We start from the raw sequence: 11,194 nt of genomic DNA on the forward strand, positions 1-11,194 counted from the left end.
GTCCTTCTTTTGCTTCACTTCTGTCTCTTTTCAGTAATAAGATGAATCCTTATCTGCCTCATGAATGGAAACTATTTTATTGCTCAAGAATGTCCTTGGGATCGCACTGTTCACAGCAATGACTTATTAAAGTGTCTTCCGTACTAATAATCTGTTTCCCCACCCCACCTCCAAAAAAACCTGTGGGGAGTAAAATTTCCTACGTCATTTTATCAGTATGCTCTACTCATCAGTCACATATTTACCAAGCCTCTAGTATCTGCCAGATACATATTATATGCCTTTCACTGTTCTCAGTACTGGGATGTAATAGAGAAGACAGACAAAGTCACTGCCCTCACAAAGCTTATATTCTGTGGGGGAGTGGGGTGACAGACGACAATCGCATACATATGCAAACACATGTGATCATTACTAAGCAGACAACAAAACTATGTAGTGAGACAGGGTGTGCTCTCTGTGGGTACTAAGGATGTGGTGAATGGGGAAAGTATTTTTTAGAGGAGGTGAGGTTTCCATTGAGACATGAATGTTGAAAAAAAGAGTAGTCATGCAAAGATCTTGGACACTGGAGGCAGAGAAGATCCTGGTACAAAGATCCTCAGAAGGGAACTAGTATGTCACGGTCAAAGGAAATGAGAAGAATATCCTTGTGGCTGGCCAGTAGTGAGCCAGGGGGAGAGGGGTAAGAGATCAAGGAGAGGGAGGCAGGGGCCAGAACATGAAGAGGCATCTGGGGGCTATAGCAAGGTGTTTGAGTTATACTCAAAATTGTAATGGAAAGCCGCTGGAAGATTTTTAGGAGGGAAGTGACACAATATGATTGCTATTTTTTTTTTCATCATTTCACTTGCTGTGTGGTGAAAAAAATACAGGGGGTGTATACTGGAAATTTGCTAAGAATAGATTTCAGATGCTCTGACTACACACAAACACACATACACACACATACATACACAATGGCAACTATGTGAGAAGATGGATAAGTTAATTAGCTTGACTGTAGTAATTATTTCACCATGTAACCAACATGTCGTACACCTTAAATATATGCAATTTTATTTTTAGGTTTCTAATTTAAAAATTTAATTTTGACCTGCTCATAAAAAAAGAAAGAATATACAGGGCAAAATCAGAATCCAGCAGACCATTTGGGGGCTGCCATAGGATCACTTGGTCAGAGATGGTAGCAGCAGAATTCACAAGAAGGGGTGAATGAGTTGTGCTTTTGACACGGATCCTAGGAAACTTGCTGATAGATTGTCAGGTGGTGGGTGATAAAGGAATGGACAGAATCAAGAATGACTTCAGGGTTCTCCTTACATGACACAAAGAAGCATAATAACTGTGGCACATTTCACTTCTTGGTATAGCAAGAGTAGGGTTTTTTTTTTATTTCTTAGACTTCTAACATGTAGAAGATACTACTCAATGCTATCAGAAAGCCCATGCCTGAATATGGCAATTGGGCACATATGTGATTATAAACGTGCAATATAGAGCACATCCTCGTATAAGAGTTGTTTCCTAGTGTGGGCTGGGGGGCTTGCTTCCTTGAGGTTTTTATGAAAATAATAGATTAGTTGAGAATGATCGAACCCATGCTATGAAATAAAAAATGTATACACTTTTACTAAATAGCTACCCTGAATACTACACAGTGAAATATGAGTAACATGTAAAAGATTCATCTCTGTTCTGATGCAGCCTATATTCTTTCTTTTTACATAGTTCGTATCTTGCTGGTTCCCCTTGTGTGTGTTTCATGCGATTCCTGCTTTGTAAAGATCAGAGTCCTTGCTTTCTGTCTGTAACAATGTGCTTTGTTATATATTCAGGGAGCTCCTAAATACAAAGAGAGAAATATACACTAAATATGAATAAACTGGGTTTCAACTGTAAAAAAGGTATGGCTATAAAGTGGCATAATGTTGCCAACAAATGTCCAAAAAAGCTATGAACTGACACATGCTGGACACAAAACTTACAACTCTGGCGAGAAATTATTATGCGACTAATTTATTTAAAATAACTGGAAAAAAAAAGTATATCACAGAGAGCAAAACAGGCTTTGAATTTTTTTACGTTAGCATCCATAAAAATCTCATTATTGCTGTTTAGACAATGGCATTTATTTCACAATATGTGCTCACTGTTCCAGGAGCAGTTTGCAGACATTCTGCTATTTCATTTCACAAGTTCATCATTCAGAAAGGATGTGCCCTGTGTTCTCCAGCATCGGGTTGATGGTTCTCATTCCATTTTATAGCACTATGTGCAAGAAGGAACTTACTCAGTGGTGGCACATGTCTTAGGCAACTGAGACTCCTCTAGGCATCCTCTCCACACTGAGCTCTGTGTGAACATACTCCATGGACTCAGGATATATTTCCTGTTCTACCTCTTCCTTTCTACCATGAATCCTCTTACTCTTATTTCCTGTGCTCAATTTCTGTCCCATTCTTCATACCTAGATTCTGTCTCCCTGCCTAGTGTCTTCACATTAATACAATATTCAGACTATCCTCACCTTTATACTCCAAATTTTGTCCCATGGATCAGGTCCACCAACCCAAATTCACTCTTGTGTGAAAAGGAGTCTAGAAATCATATTTTCAAAGGTCTATGGGGGAACCTTCTCTTCCCTTCAACCACTTTCCTTTCCTGTTTACTTGTACCTATAATTAAATTGTCATAGCATAACATCATATGAGAATATCATGATATTTTTCTTGTCATTCTAGAATCTTTGATCCTTGCTAAAGTTTGAATCATCTCAGAACTGGCATTTTTAATAATCTGGGAAGACGTTTTGATAAAGAGACACAACCTTGGGGTTGAGTTGGAGAGACAATATTGTGGACACCAGACGTGTGTATGTGCTTATATGTGCTCAGAATTAGGCTCCTGTTTCCATCTCCTAGTCACAAAGTCATCCTTTATTTTGCTGCAATTTTTTTATTGTTAAAAAAATACAAACTTAAGTGAGTCCAGTTTTTCTGTAAAAATAATTTATATAAGGAAGCTGAAGATGATTTAACTATTAATCATGAGCCATAACAGATTTCTCAGGAAAGGAGCTAGGAACGAACATTGCTTAGGCTCTTGGACATGTCAGGAGCATCACAAACATTATCTTCATTTTTCCAATGACTAAGAAAGTAGTTATTATTGCTCCCAATATAGCGAGAAGAAAACTAGGCAAGGTAACAGATCGATAGCGGCACAGGCAGGATTCAAATCTAAATCCTCTGATGCCTTGTCTCACTTATTTTTCACATTCTCTACGTACTTTATACACAAGAGGGATCTAGTTTAGTTAAGAGTTCAGATTTTGAAGTCAGACAAAGCTGGGTTGAAAACTTTCCTCTGCCCTTATTATGTCCGAGACCTAGGATGAAACAATGTACCTAGGAGCCTCAGCTGCTTCCAGTTTTACATTCTTTTAGCTTTCATCCTAATTTTCATGTGTGCTCATTAGTGTCTATTATTGTTTCCAATGCTCATTGTCCCTTTGTCATCATAAGCCTTATGTTTCCCCCTCTCTATCTGCAATTTTCATTACTGCATCAAATTCAGATTTAATTGCTGATATCTCTTAGTGCTTCTGAAATGGAACAGCTGGATATTTTCACATTAACTCAACTGTCATTTTCATTCAAGCTAAAAGAATATTTAGTCAATAATTATTTTGCGTGTTTCTGTACGCAAAAGATGTTTTGTAGTTTATGCATATTAGCCATGTTGAATGTGATTTCTTTATTTCAGATGAGTAGGGCAAGTTTAAAGTGACTGGCTCTTGAAAGGACCAGCTATTGGTTGGGCTATTTCATCATGATAATACGCACTGCCCATAACAATGGTATATTCTTTAACTAAAGATTTTCAATACATGCTTACTTTCAAGAATAGGATTGTTGATATAACATCATACAATAATGACTAATATATACATAGCACTAAACATATGCCAGTTACCATTCCAAATGATACATATATGTAGTTTGTTACTCACAATAATCCTATAAGGAACTTATTATTATTAATCATTGTTCTCATTTTACAGAGACATTAAGTAACTTGCCCAAGTTACACAGCTAGAAAGTGGTAAGAATAGCATTACAGATCAGAGATGGAAGAAAGATTATTCAATTTAGGACATTAGGACTGTGGGTTTATTACATGGAAAAAATAAATTAGATCTTTATCTTAATGGGCCCCAGCTAGATTAAGATCTATTTGTAAATTATATAATTTTAAACGTTTAGAAAAAATATAGAAATAAATTTGTAATACTGGTAGGAAGGAAGATTGTCTAATATAAAAAAGGAAAAAATAATAAAAACACATTTCATAAATCTTACATCAACATTAAAAATGTCTGTTCAACAAAACACATAATAAAAGTTGAAAGCAAGGGGCACAAAAAGACAGCAGATAACCAAATTCATGTACAGAATATTTTTTGAAACCTTTCAAAAAACTATTAGAAAAACAATCCCACAGAAAATAGACAAAAAATACGAACAGATAATATTCATAAGAGGAAATGGCCTGACTTTTGCTGAGGTATTTGGAAAATAAAAATTCTCATAAAGCTTTAAAATGTAATTTTAAGTATAGGTATATATTCTAGGATGGTTCCTGCATTTAGGCTCAAGGAAACTGTAGAAATCTATTTACTGGAGCAGTGTTTATAATAGCAAAATAGAAAGAAAAAAGAAAGCAAACTAAATGCTTATCAGAAGTGAATAAAGTGCATATTCATAAAATAGAATTTATATAGCAATTAAGAGAAATGATCTATTTTTATACAGATATGTATGTATATGTACATACATGTATATCAACATGGAAAGACTTTTAAAACCTACACTTCTGGGGAAAAATAATTCATAGCTCAATATTCACACAGTATTTTTTGTATATTATTTCTTTAAAAAGATACAAATAAAAATTATTTTATTTATAAATGCCTACACAAAAGAGAAATTGATAATTTAGAAAAATATTTGGATTAATAAAGTAAGGTTACTATATCTATAAAAGAATAAATATTAGATTAATTAATTAGGAAAATGTATATAACATAAGATTATTAGGTTAATTAGAACAATATATCTGCAAAAATAAAATATGAAATTAGAGTCATTAATTAGGAAATTGATTAGAATGATTAATTAGGGTAATATAACAAAATAATTCTAAAATGTCGGTGGCTTAACCCAATAATTTATTTCTTCCTCATAAAACAGTCCAGTGTAAATTTTCCTTGTCATCACATATTATTCCTCATGAAGTGATTCAGACTCCTTTAATCCTTAAACTCTAACATCCAAAGAAAAAATTAAACTCTAACATCTAGGACCTTGTCCTCCACATTGGCCAACTAAAGGGAAAAGAGATGTAGAAGGAACACATCTGCTTCTTAAAACTTTGGCAAGAAGTGACTTTTGATCACTTGGTGAGAAGTGGTCAAAAGGCCACACCTAAATAGAAGAGGAATTTGGAAATGGAGCTACAGGCTGGACAACCCTTTCCCAGTGATAACTCTAAACTATGAAAAGGAAAGCAGGAATTTTAGCAAATGCCTGACCATCTGTAATTCACCAAATTTAGTGCTTTTCTATGAATGGAAGTTGGTCAGGAGGTGGGAGAATGAAAAAAGAAAACAAAAAAGACTTCAACTTAATCTGTATTGTTTCATAGGGGAAAATGATAGTTAATAATTATTAGTTCTGTAAATACATACATGTTGTTACAACGTTTGTGATACATTTCTCAATTTTAAAATTTTCTATAAGAAAAGAAGATGTACTATAACTGGCAATGTGACCACATTATTACTTAAGAACCTCACTGTCATGCTATCTTTGGATTCGATGCAATAGTACCAAAATATAGGAGAGATTATCCTATAATGAATTTATTCTGGAAGGCAGCACTATAAGATAGGTGGGTAAAATCTGAGGTCAGAACTGGGTTTGAATCCTGGCTCTACTACTGTACCATGTGACCTTAGGCACATTATTTGACCACCCTGAGCCAATAGGAATAATAATACTTATAAATTGTCGGGAGGACTCAATGAGATATTTTATGTAAACTACTTGACACAGAGTAAAGATTTTAAATGTCAATCCCTTCCTTTTTGGTTTATCTAGCATAACCTATTAAAAAGAGAGGAACAGTAAGGGGGGTGGGGTAATAACATTTCTTAATTTCTTTTCGTATAGCAGAGGGTACAGGCTCATTGGCACAAACCAGTCTTGTTAAATTGTTCATATTTTGCCACTTCTGGAATTCCAATTTCCTTAATATTCATGTTGTCTAGTTTAATTCCTCTTGAATTTTCTTCATGTGCATTTTGATTTCATATTCCTGAGTCGCCCTAAGTTGTGTGGTCTGATGTCTCCTTTGCTATTCATGATTATGGCTTTTTAGCTTTTCCCTTGACACATTTTTCTTTTTTATTGTTTAAAATTGTCTTGTATTCCATGGCCCAATGTTCTTCTTATGCATGTCCCTGTTTGCCAGGCTAGGAAATACTTCAGTGCCTGCCCAGGCAAAAAATACATATATATCCTGAAAGTTTTTAGACTCTAATTACTTAAAGGGTATGTGGGGCACTCACCCTGGGTAAGTTCTGCCTTTTACAATTGGCGTGCAGCAACTAATGCAGTCATCCGAGAAAAGACAATAAAATGCACAGTAAGGTCTACCCAATAAGGCTATCTCAACTTTCTTGAGTCATTTGAGTAATCACCGAGAAACGAAGGCCAAAATAGTCCTGTGTAACCCACAGCACTGAAGTGATGGACTGTGCTGATAATCATGGGAGACTCACTGAATGACCCAGCCTCACAAGAAGAAACACAAGGGAGAGATGAAATACTTTTCTTCTCAGATCTCATTCCTTCTCAACTGTATTTAAAAGCCTTTAAATACATTTTTTCATTTACTCATTCTTTCATTAATTCATTTATTCTTTCTTTCCAGAAACAGAGTAAGTACCAATCATATCAGATCTTAGGGGTTAGAAAATTAATAAGTTCTAATCTGTGTCCTGGAGAAGCTCAGTGAACTGGAAAGATCAAAAAATAATAGTCTTACAATCATGTGTGTTTCAAAAGATGTGGTAGCAGGAGATGGAGTAGCAGCAGAGAGCAGGGAGATATTAGAATAGTTTGGCAAAAGAGATGACAGTGGCATTGAGCTTCAAGAGATGGGCAAAGCTGGAGGCAAGGGAGAACATCAAAGCCAAAGGAATGTAAGAGAAAATTTATTACATATTCATGGGTAATAGGGGTCTGCTGTGTGTAAAGACAAGAATTGGTTCATGAGGTTGAGGATTTGAGGAAAAGATAAGAAGGTGATCCTGGAAAGTTAGGTGCAGCCAGTTCTTTAAAATACCATATACACACTAAGGGATATGATATGCAGAGATGGTAAGAGATTGTGATTTTTTATTCTCACTGGACTCCTTAGCTGTGTGAACTTGGACTTGCTATCTCTGAATTAATATATCTGAACCCTAATTTCTTGTCAAGGGAGGATAAGAGTCAGGATCGAGCTAGAAATAAAAGATACTATGACTATAATAACTGTAGCTACTATTTACTGAGTACTTACTATATACAAGTATTGTGCTTTACATAAATTATCTCATTCAATTATCAGAGAATAATGTTGTATTCTTAGATATTATGATTATATTTTACCACTGAAGAAACTGAGATGAAATAATTTTCTAGTAAGTGGCATGATTGTATTAGATTCTAAAACACAACTCTGGTAAAAGTATTTTCAAAAATGTGTTTTGGACATTAATTTGAAAAGATACATGCAACCCTATATTCCCTGCAGCACTGTTTACAATAGCCAAGATATGAAATGCCCATCAATAGACAGTTGGATAAAGAAGATGTCTATACAGTAGACTATTACTCAGCCATTAAAAAAAAATGTAATCTCACCATTTGAACAACATGGATGGACCTAGATGTTATAAAGATAAGTGAAATAATTCAGACAGAGAAAGACAAATACCATATGATCTCATCATATGCGGAATCTAAAGAATAAAATAAACAAAACAGAAACAGATTCATAAATATTTTCAAGTAAACATGGGACATTAACAAAAATAGACTATATATGAGACATAAAGCATTCTCAATAAATTTCAAAAGACTAAAGTCATACAGAGTATGTTCTCTGATCACAGTGAAATAAACTAGAAATTAATAACAAAAAGATAGCTAGAAAATCTTAAAATATTTAAAAAGTAACACATTCTAAGTAATTTATGAGTCAAAATGAAAATTAGAAAATATTTTGAACTGAAAGATAATATAGCATATCGAAATTTGTGATACAGCTAAAATAATGATTTAGAGTAATTTTTCTATTTTTAAGTGTATGTATTAGAAAAGAAAAGTGTGCAATCAGGGATAGAAACTTTAATCTCAAGAAACTAAAAAAAAAAGAGCAAATTAAATGAAAAAAAAATATAGAAAGAAGAAAATATTAAAGATAAGAAATTAGTGAAATAGAAAAATGTTCATCAAGAGGAGAAGGAATAAACCAATTATATTCACATATATATTCACATATGTATATATATTATTTATTCATATAAGTGAATACTGCACATCATTAAGAAAGATCTATTGGCAAGTCTCAAAACTCTTATTTGGAGAGAAATACAGCTAGCACAAAGAGTAAACATTGTATGATTCTATCTATATACAAAAGTAGGCTCACCTAACCTAAGGTAGAAATCAGGTTACATGCCAGAGTATTGACAGGAAAAGAGGCATGAGGAAGCTTTCGGGATTGTTGACAACGTTCTGCGTCTACAGAACTATGTGTAGATAAAGATCAGACTATACAATTAATATTTATAAATTTAACTGTCTATAAAACATATCTCAATTTAAACCGAAAATTCAAAGCAGCATTTAAGGAACATGTTTCACATGAGGGAAATAAAGCGATATATTGGATGCGTTGTTTCCAACTTATTTAAGATATTTATTAGATGAACAAGGGGGAAGGTTGAAGAGGTAGTCAATAATCATTTCAGTGCAACGGTAAGGATGAAACCCAAATAAAATTGGGTTGAGAAGAATATAGGAAGTCACTAAAAAGATAAATGCAGATTACATTTTGAGATGTTTTGCTATATAGCAGAGTAGAGATACAAGGAAAGACATGAGAATGAGAGCAAAGGGAGGGAGAATTCTGTGAAGAGAGAGCATTTGTTTCATATAGGTGAGACAGATGGATTCTAAGTGGAGAGTAAGAGCTTAGATAAGAGCAGGGACAATTGTTCACTTTAGCAGGAGAGAAGTTTCGGTAAGATTAGGTGATCACAAACAGGAAGGTGAGATGCTGGAACTGGCAAGGAAGGTTGTTAGTTGCCCTGTGGACAGTCTTTATCAGAGTCTTCATCCTCCTGAATTGTTTTAATAAGGGAAGGAGTAGACAAGGTTTTCTTGATAATTCTGCATCAATCATAAAGAAGCTTTATGACGTTCTTGTCTTGCTTAGTTACCTTAGAATCTTCCTGAGAGGGAAGCTGCTCTCTCTTCTCCTTCAAGAGTGTCAACACAGCAACTGGAATCTCCTCTCCAGAGGAGGTTGGTCCAGGGACCAAGCTTCTGGATTCCCATTGTCTTTGGGGACTGTGGACTGCTCACAGGACCAGTTTCCAGGTGGGCCTTTGGGAGCACTCCCTTATTCCTCCAACAGCTTCAGCTTTTAGTTCTTTGTGCTGTTTACGACCTTTAGCTAAATCATTCATCCATGTCAGAACTCCAGGATTAGAAATTTGGCACCATGTGAAGGCCAGTATTTCTTTTCTTGTTAAAATTTTTCTTCAAATTTTCGAATTTTCCGCTTGCTCTGGATGTGCTTGGTGGGTTAGGCAATGGTCTATGGCGCCTTGCCATCACCACGGCGCACCATGAGGAACTTCAGGGCATCATTAACTGCTGAGTGCCGGGTGGAGAAGGGGCTGATTCAGGGTCTGAGTTAAATTTCTGGCTTTGGCTGAAAATGGAGCATCACGGTAACAGCAGTAGGTTGTCACCAGCAGAGATGTGATAGAGCAGCCCGCATCTTCTAAAAAGCTTAGAGAGTAGAAAGAACTCTAGATGGAATTTGGAGTCAGAATATCTACATACAAGTTTGTGACTTTGGGCAAATTACTTGATTGTGCTCAGTCTTATCCATAATTATGAAATAGCAATAATAAAAAGTACTTCATAGCATTCTTATCAGGATTCAATGGAATAATGTTAAATTGTCTCTAACCTATATAAGACAAGGACATAAACTGGTAGTCACAAGGTGTTAGTTTAGCCTGGAGAGATTTTTAAAAATTTATTTAAATAGCTTAAAATTATAAAAATCTGGATAGTTTACGTAAATATTTAGGGTTTCGGTTCTCTTTAGAAATAAGAAGGCCTGGCAGTACAGGTTTTTCATTTTCCCGTAGCCACTATCAGCAACATGAATAACAGCTCCCATCACACACACTCATAGACTCTATTTGTGACAGTTCTCAGCCAGCCCACATCAGTCATCACTACATATACCTGGCTCATCTTGGCAGTTAAGATACCCACCCTTGATTTAAGGTTTGATTCAAATATCAGGTTTAGTTATGATTCAGACTTAGAATCTTTCTACTTAATACAGACTGACATATACTTTCTATGAAACCAAGCAAAATAAAATAAATATGAAGTACATATAAAAATCACATGGCTAGGAGTACAGAAGTATTTGTGAAAAATAAACTACTCTTGCAAAATAATTCTTGAACATAATGGCCCAGCTATATTTTTACATCTTTTATAAATTAATCTATTTGTAAAGAGAAGGAGACATTGGTATAAACCTCTTTCCTCCTTGCAAGCTTGCAAATTAAATGCTACTTCTTGAATAGTGGGAAGGGTTTGCTCAGAGACACCCAGAGCAACTGGGTGCTGGAATGTCTTCAGCTGCATGGCTCCATCTCCTGGTTTCAAATAGCTAGACGACAAGTATGTAACTCTTCAAAAGGAAATGTAAAAAGTAGAGAGAAAAAAAGTGTTGCTTTCCCTGTACCACAAGTTTACTTACTTTTCTCTTTCTGCTTAAATTTAGTATTTGAGAAATCTTTTCCTATAGAATGGATAACATG

The 11,194-nt window shown here is 34.9% G+C and overlaps 1 pseudogene; it reads right to left on the reverse strand.

Annotated features, from left to right (window-relative positions):
- Positions 1-9,340: 9,340 nt before the first annotated feature.
- On the reverse strand, positions 9,341-10,536 carry LOC111729371 (annotated as a pseudogene).
- Positions 10,537-11,194: the final 658 nt, after the last annotated feature.

The sequence above is a fragment of the Pteropus vampyrus genome, unplaced genomic scaffold, assembly GCF_000151845.1.
Source record: "Pteropus vampyrus isolate Shadow unplaced genomic scaffold, Pvam_2.0 Scaffold9, whole genome shotgun sequence".
Lineage (NCBI taxonomy): Eukaryota > Metazoa > Chordata > Mammalia > Chiroptera > Pteropodidae > Pteropus > Pteropus vampyrus.